This window comes from Myotis davidii, unplaced genomic scaffold (assembly GCF_000327345.1).
Source record: "Myotis davidii unplaced genomic scaffold, ASM32734v1 scaffold573, whole genome shotgun sequence".
NCBI classification, from domain to species: Eukaryota; Metazoa; Chordata; class Mammalia; order Chiroptera; family Vespertilionidae; genus Myotis; species Myotis davidii.
The window spans coordinates 5,862,941-5,876,633 of record NW_006285997.1 but is presented as its reverse complement, the minus strand read 5'-3'; positions in this window follow the sequence as shown (position 1 = coordinate 5,876,633).

Here is a 13,693-nt window from a genome sequence, read left to right as displayed (position 1 = left end):
CCTGGCCCAGGATAAATAAATAAACAAAACTCAGAGAAGAAACTCAGGATAAAAGAGGTGAGCATGGAGGATATTGAACACGATCCCAGCAGCCACAGAGAGTTATTGAAACTGTTGAAGCAGAAGAACCAAGTTAAGAAACAGGGCTTCAGGAAAATGAACCAGTGTACATGAAGGATTGCCCTGCACTCAGGAGAAACCATTAGGAGACAACTGTCATAATATGAGAGGAGACGAAGACCTGAATGAAAATATAGTCCCACTAATATTTAGACAATGGGTTATGACAGTGAAAATAGATAGGAAGGTGTTGATAAGAGAGATATCAGTGCCATTCAATTGATAAAATTTGGGTTTATTAGATTCAAGGCAAAGGTGAGTATAAAATATAGCAAAAAAATTGACTATAGGGAATAGGGAAATGAGGGTGACATTAACTAAAATTCTAATAAGGAAGAGAAATATTATTAGAACAGAAGATGACATGTATTGTTTATTTTTGAGCATTATAAAATTTAAGTGTTACTGGAGCTCAAGTAAAGAGATATCCACAGAGGCATGAGTTACGCATTTGGGTAGCTCAGATATGGCAGGTGAGGGAAAGAAAGGCATATAGGAATCATTTCTGGGTTTTGGACTGGATAACCATGTGGTGATAATAACCAGGATATAATGAAAGAAGGAGGGATGTTGAGGAAAAGAGGAGGAAGCTTATACATTCATGGAGAATGTAGGTTTCTGTGGGCCATCCAGATGAAAACATTCAGAAAGGTGAACTCACCCGCCTAGAGCTCAGTGGGATAGACTACTTGAGCAATCTAGATTTAGAAATAACAAAAATAAAATTTAAAACATTGTTCAGGGGAGCAAAGTTCCACTTCTGGGAGAATGGAGTAGACATACCTTTCCCTATTCTTCTCACTAAGTAGCACTAAAAACCCTAGACACTTATTCTTAGCGGTAAGAAAAAGAAGACAGATTTATTAGGGCCTTAGGATGAAAGGAGCAGCATGGAGGCAAGTTACTAGGATTTGTTTCCTCATATATCTCAGACTTGGGGCAGAAGAAGTTGGCAACCTGGAAACAATGAACAGACAAAAAACCTGCTCTTTTGAATCAAGGAACCAGGAAAGAGGCAGCCTAGACAGCTGGGAAACTTTTGGACAATTACTGCTCTACTCCACCCAATAAAGTACCACAGAAGAAACTGCCCATCCATGTGAGGTAAGACCAAGTGAGGCACCTAGGTTTTTACCTTAATGAGGCTGCAACAAGGTGCCTCAATACCCCTGACAGGATGGGGTCAGAGAAGGCCAAAGAGGGAGCCAGAACTCTCATCCCCAACAGCCAATGAAGAGCTTTCAACTGGGCTTGTGGTGTCAGTGGACACTGCATGGGGAGCCTGGACCTTCAACCCCACCAGGCAGTGGTGTCAGAGGAAGCCTAATGGAGAGTGAGGATTGTCACCATCACCTAGTGGTAACAAGACCACCCCCACTCCAGGATCAGTAGGTAGCTCCCCTTCCTCTCCTCCAGAATTGGTGTCAGCGGAAGCCAGCAAAAGCAGAAGGCTTAAATAAGATCCAGAGTCTTATAACATAATATAAAAGTGTCCACATTGTAATTTAAAACCATCCATCAGACTAAGAATCAGAAAGATTTCAAACTAAATGAAAAAGACAATCAAGAGAGGCAAGCACCAAGATGGCAGAGATGTCAGAATTATCTGACAAAGATTTTAACGTAGCCATGTCAAATAAGCATCTGACAAAATTCACCACCTATCACGATAAAACCCTCTAAACATCTGAAAAGAGTGGGAACTTACTGAATTCAGTCACGCATTTTCTAAACAACCTACTGCTAATATTATATTTAATGGTGACAGTAGCAACACAAGAATGTTTGAGTTTATTCACCTCTAATTCAACATAGAACTGCAAGTTCCAACGAATGAAATAGGCAAGTAAAGAAAAGAAAAAAGCTTACAGATCATAAAGGAGTAAAAACAACAACAACAAAACAAATAAATAAAAAAATTATCCCTATTTGCAGATGACATGATTTTACATGCAGAAAATCCTAAAAAATCTACCAAAATAGTCCTAGAACTAATAAGTGTGTTCAGCAAAGTCACGGGATACAAGATACACATTCAAAAATCAATTGTGTTTATATATAGTAGCAACAAATACATAGATAATAAAATTAAAAATACAAAACTATTTACAGTCTCTCTCTCAAAAAAAGAAATGTTTTGGTATTAAATCTTATAAAACCTGCACAGGACTTGTGCAGAGGGAAAGATACATGGACCAATGAAACATAACAGAGAATGCAGAAATAGAGCCACAAAAATTAACCCAATTGGTTTTTAATAAAAGTGCAAAAGCAATTCAATAGAAGATAGATAAAATTTTCATCAAATGGTGCTGGAGGCTATCTATAGGTACTATTCAACCTAAGCCTTACACCTTATATATCAATTAATTCAAAATAGATCATGGACTTCAATGTATAACACAAAATTAGAAAACTTAGAAACAATTAGAACAAAATAGGAAAACAATCATTGAGATTTTAAACGGTTAAAGAGTTCTTAGACTTGGCACTAAAAGCATGATTCATAAAAGGAAAAAATGATGTATTGGGCTTTACCCAAATTAAAATCTTTTGCTCTGTAAAGACCCTATGAAGAAGATGAAAAGACGAGCTACAGTGTAGGAAAAAAAATATCTACACAACACATATCTGACAAAGGACCCTCAAAACTTAAAAGTAAAAAAAAAGCTACAATACAATTCGACAAGATACATGAAGAAAAATTTCAATGGAGCAGATATACACATTCATAGACACATTGGAACATAATGAAAATTTATTTGAAATCGCCATAAGAAAAATGCAAATTAAAACTACAATAAGATGCTACTGAAAACCTATCAGCATGGCTGTAATAAACTAGAATGATAAATGCTTGTGAGGATGCAGAGAACCTAGGTCACTCATATATTGCTAGTAGGAATGTAAAATGGAGAGCTACTTCAGGAGATTAGTTTGGCAGTTTCTTATAAAACTAAACATGTGACAATCGTACAACAATTGCTCTCTTGGGCATTTATTCAAGAAATGTATCTTCCCACAAAAGGCTATACATTAACATTTATAGCAGCATTATTCAGTAATAACTCAATGTGCTTCAATGGGTAAATGATTAAAACACTGTGGTACATCTACACAATGGAACAGTCTTCAGAAATAAAAATCAATGAGCTGTTGATCCACACAATAAGCTGGATAAATCTCCAAAGTATGAGGCTGAGTGAAAAAAAGCCAATCCCAAAGTTTACACATGTGCTGTGATTATACATGCATACATACAATTTCATTCATATGACATTCTTGAAAACAAAACTGTGTAAAAATGAGGAAGAGTAATGGTTTCCAGGAAAAGGAGGGGTTGGAGTGGAAAGGAAGTAGTTTTCACTATAAAAAAGCAACAGGAAGGATTTCATGATAAAAAAATGTTCTGTATCTTGACTATACCCATGACCATATCATCAGTGTGATATTGCACATAGCTTTTCAATACCCTTGAGAGAAAACGGGATAAAGGGCACATGAGATCTTTGTATTATTTCTTAAAACAGCATGTGAATTTCCAAATGTCACAAATTTAAATTTTAAATGAAAAAATAATCTGCAAATCAGGAAACAAGCTTGTGTGTTACCTGGATATGACTCATTGTGCGATGGTTATAAGGAGTGTAAAAGAAAAGACACTTACGAACAGAATCCTGAAAAACCCCAATTTTCCAGAGGCAACTAGAAGAGGATCCCAAAGGGGATTGAACAAAAATTTCTCTTTAATGTGCACAGCTAAGAAACAGCCAAAGAGAGAGGCTCTTAGAAAGTGGAACTTAGGCTTATACGGGAGTATAAAATGGTCACTAGCTTACATTCAGCAATACCCTCAAATGTCCCCAAATTGCCAGTATATATATACAGATGTGTAACAAAGCCAAATGGGCTGAGTTTCCAGTCTGGTCAATTCACTGATAACCAAGGGAGTGGAGAAAAGATCAGAGCCAGAGGAGAGTATGGAATATAAGTGATCAACACCACACACTCCCCACATTAATCACCACAATCACCTGAAAATGGCTTTCATGCTTATCTTATTTTCTTATTATTATCTTATTATCTTATTATGTCAAGAGGCAGGGAAGTTCAAGCTGAAATCTGGGTTAAAACTTCAAACTGCTAAAATGTCTCATTTAAAAAGCCATCCTTCATTTTGCTCTGCTTTTATATCTATCTTTCCCTTCCCTTTAGAGTCAAGCTCATTGAAATGACACATCCACTATATTCTCCCCTTCATTTTCCATGAACCGCTTAAATTAGAATAGTCTGAGTTTTGCCTCCACCACTCCAGTGAAATGGCTCTCCCCACATTTACAGATGAACTCCTTCTAGCTAAATCCAACAGGTATTTTTCAGCCAATATTTTCCTTGGTCTTTTATTTTTGCCAGCATTTGCCACTTTTGAGCACTTGCCCTTCTCTATACTTTCCCTTCGTAACTTCTCTAACATTCTTTACCAGCGTTATTCCCACATCAATAGACACATCCTTAGATTTTACGTCCTCTCTTTTTCTGCTCACTCCTTCAATTTCCAGGTTCTTTATCTCTCATTTTCTCCTTGGAATTTTATCCAAATCCTTGATTTAATAACTCCCACTTCTACGTTGGTCCAAGGCCTGTATCTGTAGGTTCAGACCAACATATCCAAATCCATACTGGGCATCTTCCTAGGATGTGCCATTTATGAACTCATTTATTCATTCATTTACTCAAATATTTGTTGGGCTTTTGGGCCAGTCTTTGGGGGTAGGGCCAGTGCTCTACACCAGCTGAACAGAGTCTACCTTCAGGACCATCACACTCTGGAGGGAGCAGGGCACTTAATGCATGTCATTTCTGCTTCTCACTTGCACATATAAAAGTGCTTGCTCTCCCTCTTCTTCCTTGATACCTCATTAAGGTGCCGCCCTGCCAGGCCCTCCCAGAGAGAACTATCTCCTCCAAGCATAGCTAGCCTCTACCAAGAGATGTCCTCTTACCCTTGGGATTGCAGAGTGAACCTTGGTTGCTGACCCAGTACAGGGGAGGAAAAGTGGTCCTCTCCCAAATTCTGTACCTTTGACATCCGGTGTCTCTGTTCCAAGTCTTGATGACTTTGTCAGCCCATCCAATAGTTTAAGTGCACAACTAATTTTTATCACATTTTAGGGGATATTTTAAAAAAGCAACCCTAAAATAAACCATCAATCTCCTGATACTCAGCTTACAAGGTCAAGTAATCATCTAGCAGCTTCCCTTGGGCTTTCCATGTCATCCCAATCCTTCCTCTTCTTTCAGACTTTTCTCTACTATCTGACTGTTTTGGTCACTACGTGTCTTACTGCCTCACTGAATTTCCACCTCACAGTCAAGATGGGCCCTATAAAACTATCTACCAAACCCTATCATGTGTTTTGGCTCAATTTGAACAACTTTCCTAGCCTTAACTTACCTCACTGTAAATCTGGTAACTCCCCAGACTCTAGGTTCAAATCCACAAGAAGTCCCTGATTGGCCTTTCTCCTACTGATTATATATATATATTCTCAAGATCTTTACCCATGTTGTTAATCAAAACCACTCACTCATGTCAACACATGTGGTATCTCTCTTCTTGCAACCATGCTCCTGCCTCCCATCACTTTACCTTCTTCTTTACTCAAAAGCCTTTCTAGCATGGCATTTTCTCCATTCATTTCACTCTGAGTTGATATGCACCATATTTCTCTTCCTCTCTCTCTCTCTCTTTGTCTGTAAGTATGCAATTCCATAGCGCTTGCTTTGTCCTTTGGTACTCTGTCTTAAGTTGTAATGCATCCATTTGGCCCTGTTGGGGAGTTCTTCCTTGCAAAGGTCACTGGAGGAGAATTACAGATTCCTATAAGCCACAAAAATGTATAACAAAAAGAAGAAAAATTTACCCAAATTTTCTATGGGCATCTGTTTACACTCGTGGGCAATGGTTTAGGATGTAGATAGATCTGTTTTTTAATCCTATCTGTGCCATATGTAAGCTGAATGGCTCTGGCAAGTTTAATAATTATATCAATAGTAATAATGAGATCAGCTATGATTGAGGACTATTTCTTGTCTTGATCTTTATATATTTTATATATAAACTTCACAATAACTTGCAAGGAATGTGTTACTATCTAAAATTTATAAATAAGGAATGAGACTTAAATGAACTTCAGTTCCTTACCACATGTGCTTTTTATGAGAGAGCAGCTGGCTTCCTCCAAAGCCAATGATGAGAGAGGGAGGGAAGGAGGGAGGGAGGGAGAGAGAGAGAGAGACCAAAGAATTTTTTATAACTTATCTCAGAAGTGACATATTATCACCTCTGTAGTGTTCTATTGGTCAACCAGATCAACACTAATACCATGTGGAATGGGAGAGGGGATTACACCAGGGTGTGGATACCAGGAAGCAAGGTTCATTAAGGGCTATGTTGGAGGCTGGCTGTCATACAAACAAAATCACTGCTAGATGTTCCTGGTTAATAGTTTAATATTTATAAGAGTAAAATTGCACGGCATTTAAAAAATCAGAAGTAATAAGCATATAAGCCAAACCGTAGTGTCCTATATGTGCCTGCCACTCGTAACACTTCTACTTTCCAAATATATGTGCTTTTTAACACTTTAGTTTTTATTTTTTGAGTAGTTATTCTAAAGTGCTAAGCAATGTACATTTTAATGAGTTTTCATTAACTTTAGTCATTGTCCTGCTACTATGGATGAGGATTTAGAATTCTTACTCCTGTAATCTAAAAACTGCCTTCCATTATGCACATGTACACACCATTACTATCTCTTCCTTCTAATAGACCAGAAAAACCTTTTTGCCTGATGTGGGGGTAGATGTTTAATAAGATAAGTTGGCTAAAGAGGGTAATTATGCAAAAGGATATATACTTTCAACTAAATTTTAACTTCAGGTGCATTGTTATACATTTGTTCACCAAGCTTTTTATATAGGACCAAGGCCTTTACTTTGAGAGTAGGTCTCCTGATTGGAGGTTGACATAATTTTCTTGTATGAATCAAATTTATAATATATCTTTTATAATTTCCAGTTTGAGATTGTTTAAAGTAGAACAAGAACTTGATTACTGTAAAATTTCATGAATATGGAATCTTCCTACATTTTATAATTTTTCTTCACTTTTTTGTAGTTCTCTCTCATGGCTAATTTAGCCACAAATGTTTTTAGTGATTTTCCTTGAACTCTATGGAAACAGTTTGTTTGTTAGCTTGTGTGTTTTTTTCCCCCCTCAGGTTTTAAGTGTCTATGTAATACAAACACAAATAAAATTGGCATAAGCTGGTTCGGGAACAAAAATACTTGAGCCTTAATAAGTACACAACGTGACCAGTGAGAGCAAAAATGTATAGTTATAGTTCAGAGTGACCTACTTACCTATGTGCATTTAATATTCTGAGAGCATCAGATAATAAATCAGGAAATAATGATCATCCATTAATCCCAGAGTCAGTTATGTGTGCTCCATTAAGAGATATTCTGCAATATTTCCTCTCATAGCAGGAACTAGATGTCTGTGTACCACAAGCACCAGAGATATTAGCATCACAACAACCGAGGAGATAACGCATTCAGAAGAGCAGTTATAAAATTCAAGAAATCCAGGAACTCTCTCACACATCAATGTTTCTCTCTGTGTCTCTCCCCCTCCCTTCCACTCTCTCTAAAAATCCATGAAAAATATTCTCAGGTCAGGGTTAATTTTTTTAAAAAAAAAGATCAGAGCAGAAATAAACCAAATGGAGACTAAAACACAATAGAAAAGATCAATGAAACAAAAAGCTGTTTCTTTGAAAAGATAAACAAGATTGACAATCTTTTAACCAGATTCATCAAGAAAAAAAGAGAAAGGACCCAAATAAATAAAATGAATAATAAAAGAAGAAATCTAACAACTGGCACCAAAGAAACACAAAGGATTATAAGAAAACACTATGAACATATATATACCAACAAATTTAACAACTTTGGTGAAATGGACAAATTCCTAGAAACATGCACTCTTCCAAAACTGAATTTAGAAGAATCAGAAAATCTGAATAAATAGATTACAACTAGTGAAATTAAAGCAATAATAATAATAAAACTCCCAACAATGAAAGTTCTGGACCAGATGACTTCACAGGTCATTTTACCAAACATTCCAAGAACTAACACCTATCCTTCTCAAACTATTCCAAAAAATTCAAGAGCAGGGAAAACTCCCAAGCTCATTTTATGAGGCTAGTATTATCCTAATTCTAAAACCAGATAAAGACATTATAAAGAAATAAAAAATGGACATAAATGCTCAAATCCTCAGCAAAATATTAGCAAACCAGATCCAGAAATACATTAAAAGGAATGTACACCATGATCAAGTGGGATTTATTCTGGGGATGCAATAACTCCCAATCAATAAATGTAATGTACCATATAAACAAACTAAAAATCACATGAGCATAGCAATAGATGCAGATAAAGCATGTAATAAAATCCAGTACTCATTTGGCATAAAAACTCTCAGCAAAGTGGAAAGACAGGGAACATACCTCAAAGTAATAAAGGCCATATATCTGCAGCCACTATCAGATTCGAAGGGCAAAAATTAAAAGTGTCCCCTTAAGATCAAGAACATGATAGGGGTGTCTACTTTCACCACTCTTATTCAATACAATACTCTAAGACCTAGACACAATAATCAGACAAGTAGACACAATAAATGGTATCCAAATTAGAAAGGAAAAACAAACTTTCATTTTTGCAAATGACATGATACTGTACATAAAAAACACTAAATATTCCACCAAACAGGTACTAGAATCAATAAACAAATACAAAAAAGTAGCAGAAAAAAAAATTAATATTCAAAAATCAATGTCTTTTCAATACACAAATAATAAACTATCAGAAAGAGAAACTAAGAAAGCAATCCTATTTACTATTGCAATAACAAAAAAAATAAGGCACCTAGGGATAAATTTAACCAAAGAGGTAAAAGACTTGTACCCGGGTAAATACAGGACATTGAAGAAAGAAACTCAGAAAGATACAAATAAGTGGAAGCATCTACTGCATTCATGGATTGGAAGAGTTAACATCATTAAAATTGTCCATACTACTCAAATCAATCTAGATTCAATGCAATTCCTATTAAAATAACAATGGTATAATTCACAGATCTAGAACACATATTCAACATTGATATGGACCCAAAAAAGATTCCTAACAGCCTCAGTAATCTTGAGAAAGAAGAACAAAGTTGGAGGTATCACAATACCTGATATCAAACTATATTACAAAGCCTTGGTAATCAAAACAGCCTGGTATTGGAGTAAGAGCAGGCATATAGACCATTGGAACAGAACAGAGAACCCAGAAATCAACCATGTCTCTATGGTCAACAGCCAGAAGAAGAATACTCTACAGAAATAAAGAACAATAAAAATAAAAATAGCAAAAACCAAACTCTCTTGGTGGAGGGTGAAATAAAAAAGAGGTAGGCCCTAGTCAGTTTGGCTCAGTGGATGGAGCTGTGGACTGAAGAGTCCCGGGTTCAATTCTGGTCAAGGGCACATGCCTGGGTTGCGGACTTGATCTGCAGGCGGCAGCCAACCAATGATCCTCTCTCATCATTGATGTTTCTATCTCTCTCTTCCTCTTCCTTCCTCTGTGAAATTAATAAAAATATACATATTTTTTAAAAAGGTAGAAATCCAATGACATGCAGAGTGAAACAATTGAAAATATAAGCAAAATGTAGCCAGCTAGGTTAAACACATGAGATGCATAGAAATATATGTCATGTAGCCAAAACTCATCTCTTTGGTTAGATCTTTTATTTTTAATGTTTATTTTTGAAGACTTTTTAAAAAATGTTTTTATTGATTTTTACAGAGAAAGGAAGGGAGAGGGAGAAAGGAGAGATAGAAACATTGGTCAGCTGCCTCTTACGTGCCCCCTACTGGGGATCAAGCCCACACTCAGGCATGTGCCCTGACTGGAAATCGAACCAGCAACCTCTTGGTGCATGGGTTGATGATGCTCAAGCACTGAGCCACACAGGCCAGGCAGGACCACTTCTTTCAAAAGCAACATCAGTAATTCTGAAGTAATTCTTCTAGCCAGTTTGAGTGGTTTAGACAAACATTTTTTCCACAAGAAGTAATTAAGTCATCTTTTACCGTTATTGATGTTATAACAAAAGCACATATTGGAGCATCAAAAATAGAATGGCAATCAATTGAAAAAGTATGCCTCATGATTAGGAAGGTCCTTGTGGTAACATCTATTACAAAGGGAGATGAAGGTACTTTGGTCAAAAGATACTTGTCTAACCTATTTGGCCAGTTTGAATTTTAGAATATTAACATTGAGATGCACTTAAGAGATTCTAAGTCATTCCTTTATACAGACTAGCACAGTGAAACCCAACGATGTAAATGTAACTTAATATGACAAAATTACTTAGTGACTGAGGCAGACTAAAGCTTGGATTTCCTGACCCATGGTCCTGAGTTCTTTTCCTTTCTACTACCTGCTTTGCAGGATTCCAGCTAGCAAAGCAGTTGGTTGTATCAGTTATGAATATGCAATCTATATGCAGAAGTGGAAGAAGACAGTTGTGTGGTACCAGTAGAATTATGAGGAAACAGCAATCGTGCTCTTGGTGGAAAGGTAATAGAATATATAGCTGAGGGTGCGATGGCTGATGCAGAACTTCCCTGGGTTGGAGCCCTACCTCTGTTGCATCCTCGGCATCTCACCTTGGATGAGTTATTTAACTACTCTGTGCCATAGTTTTCTTACCTGTGAAGTAGTGGCTGTGGCCCATCTTCTAGAAGGTAGAAGCAAAAGCTCTACCTCATAGACTTCTTATAAGGTGTAAACCATTCAGAAAGGTTTACATTCAGACCCAGAAAATAATAATGCCTTTCTAGGAGTTTGTTAAATGTGCTGTAAACCATTCACATTGTAGGTAGTTTCTCTCGGGCACCCTTGCACAGGAAGGACTGTTTCCAAGTCTGCCTCTCTCTTTTTCTAAGTATTTCCTTCTAGTTATTCATAGATATTATTTCATAGGCTTCATTTTTTATTTAAAAATCTATTCCAGTTTGTCAGAAGTAAGTTGCCTTTCGAGATTTTTCATTAGTAAGATAAATACTTTTGTGACTTGTTTGAATTTGGATTCAAATCTTTCCTGTGGACACTTTTTCGTGTCTCCATATACAATTTTAATGTAAATTGTGTTTTCTATAACCTTACAAAGATGTAAGAGCAGAGAGGGCTGTACTAAATGAAATAAGCCAACTTTCATGAGCTCTTGTCCCATCTTCTCAAAGATGAAACGTAGTAGTAGAGTCAGTGATGGCGAACCTATGACACGCGTGTCAGAGGTGACACGCAAACTTATTTTTTTGGTTGATTTTTCTTTGTTAAATGGCATTTAAATATATAAAATAAATATCAAAAATATAAGTCTTTGTTTTACTATGGTTGCAAATATCAAAAAATTTCTATATGTGACACGGCACCAGAGTTAAGTTAGGGTTTTTCAAAATGCTGACACGCCAAGCTCAAAAGGTTCGCCATCACTGTAGTAGACGCTATAGCCCATCCCTAAACTTCATCCAGTTGTGCTGGGAACTCAGGCATTTCACACATGCCCAGAAAGTGCCTCGTCAGCTTCAGTTCCTCCAAAGCCTCTCTAGGTTCTTCCAAGCCTCCAAATGGGGATCCATCACACCGCCACTGCCTCCAGAGATCACCTTGCAAATGCCAACATCTGGGGAGGATTCTATTTTTCATGGCTCCCAAAACTGTTGACCCATTTTTATGCAGTACCCATGATGCTGTTTTGAATTCATAATTGTGGGAAATGATTCTTTCTCCCATATAATATCACAGTGTGTTACTTGGGAACCAAAGGAGTGCTCCCTCTGCACAGAGTCCTTTATATAAAGGTTTATTTCGTTTCTGCCTGTGGCTGTTTTCTCCACTGATATAGACCCAAGTTCTTCTGACAGGTGGAGGGTGCAGCTTTGCCCACCTTGATTCCCCAAGGCACCTGTTCTTCCTTTAGGAAAGCAACAAAAAGAAACTTCTAGCAATTTGATTCCCAGAGGCCAGTACATGCATTTATCAGATTACTTCCTGGTAAATCTAAGTCACAACTGAAGCTAGAAAGAAGTACCTGACCTCACCCTTGCCACACCTGGGTTTAATCTACATTTTCCTCATTTTGGGTCACCTGAAAGGTATCTATTTTATTTTACAGTGATTCCTTTTTCCATACAATTTAATTTCAGTGGTTAATCCATGTACTTCCAATTCTGGGCTTACTATGTACTTTGAAAATCAATTCTCCTGATGATGAAAGGATCTAGTCAGAATTGTAACTGGGGGCTTGTGCAATATAAAATGGATTTAAGATTGCATTTCCTGTTTTGTGAAATGTTTACAGTGCAAAGATAAAAGCTGTGTATGATATGATCACCCTACAATGTCGGGTTGCAGGAGTGAGCTGGGCTAGCCCCGGGGTGCGAACTGGCTCTCTTAGGAAAAGAAATGCATGCTCATCTCACTTCTTTGTACCTGCTGACAATGGACTTGCTAGGGCCTTGGCGGGGCCATCTAGCATTTTCTGTTTACTCATCTTTCAAGGAGTCGCCAGGCTATCCTACCTACTAGGCAGTGTTGAGCTTGGAGAAAACTCGAGTCCCCTGCTTTCCGATAGTGGCTAAATGAATGATTCGGTAAGTCCAATTAACCAGAGTTTTCAATGTAATTCATACCTTATTACCCCAAGTCCAAAAAAAGGGGACTACATTTGCTTGCTCCATGTTTCAATCTGTAACTTCATGGCAGCGTGGGCCAGTCTATGATCCTATGGAGACTAGTAAAAAGTCACTATTTTGAGACCATAAGGGTGAGTTGATTTCCGAATTGTAAACCCCATAATATTTGGCATAATAATAGCTACTAAATGTATTATGGCATACCTTATCAAGGTATTTCATGTAGTTGGCAATTTAATCATGTTTAGGATATGATTACTCAAATGAAAAATTAGCTTTATCTTTAAAAATATCCTATTTAACAGCAATTTTACTTAGAATCTTTGAGGGATAAATAAATTGACCATGAAACACAAACATTTGTTCCTGAGATCAATGGTGAGAAGGCTCCCTGGTTCCATTTAGAAGGGTTTGATGATTGTCTTCAAAGTGCCTGGAAGCTCTAGCACAATAAACACTTTGAAGCCCAGTGCTTTGTCATCCTCCTGCCTTAGGCCTGCAGTTTCTGGCATAGATTAGCAGTGTTCAGTTTTCTTTTCTTCTTTCTTTCACAATAGAAGAGTTTCCCCATAATGAATGCCTTTATCCCATGTGAGTACTAAGCTTTCAAATGGCCTAGGCTGTGGTCCTGAACTGCGTTGGGACAACCTCATTAATGAAAGACATATTAGTTGGGGTCTTTGTTGCCACATGACAGTATTTGTCTTACAGCATGTCCTCCCACATGACAGTGATGCGGGCTTTCCCCC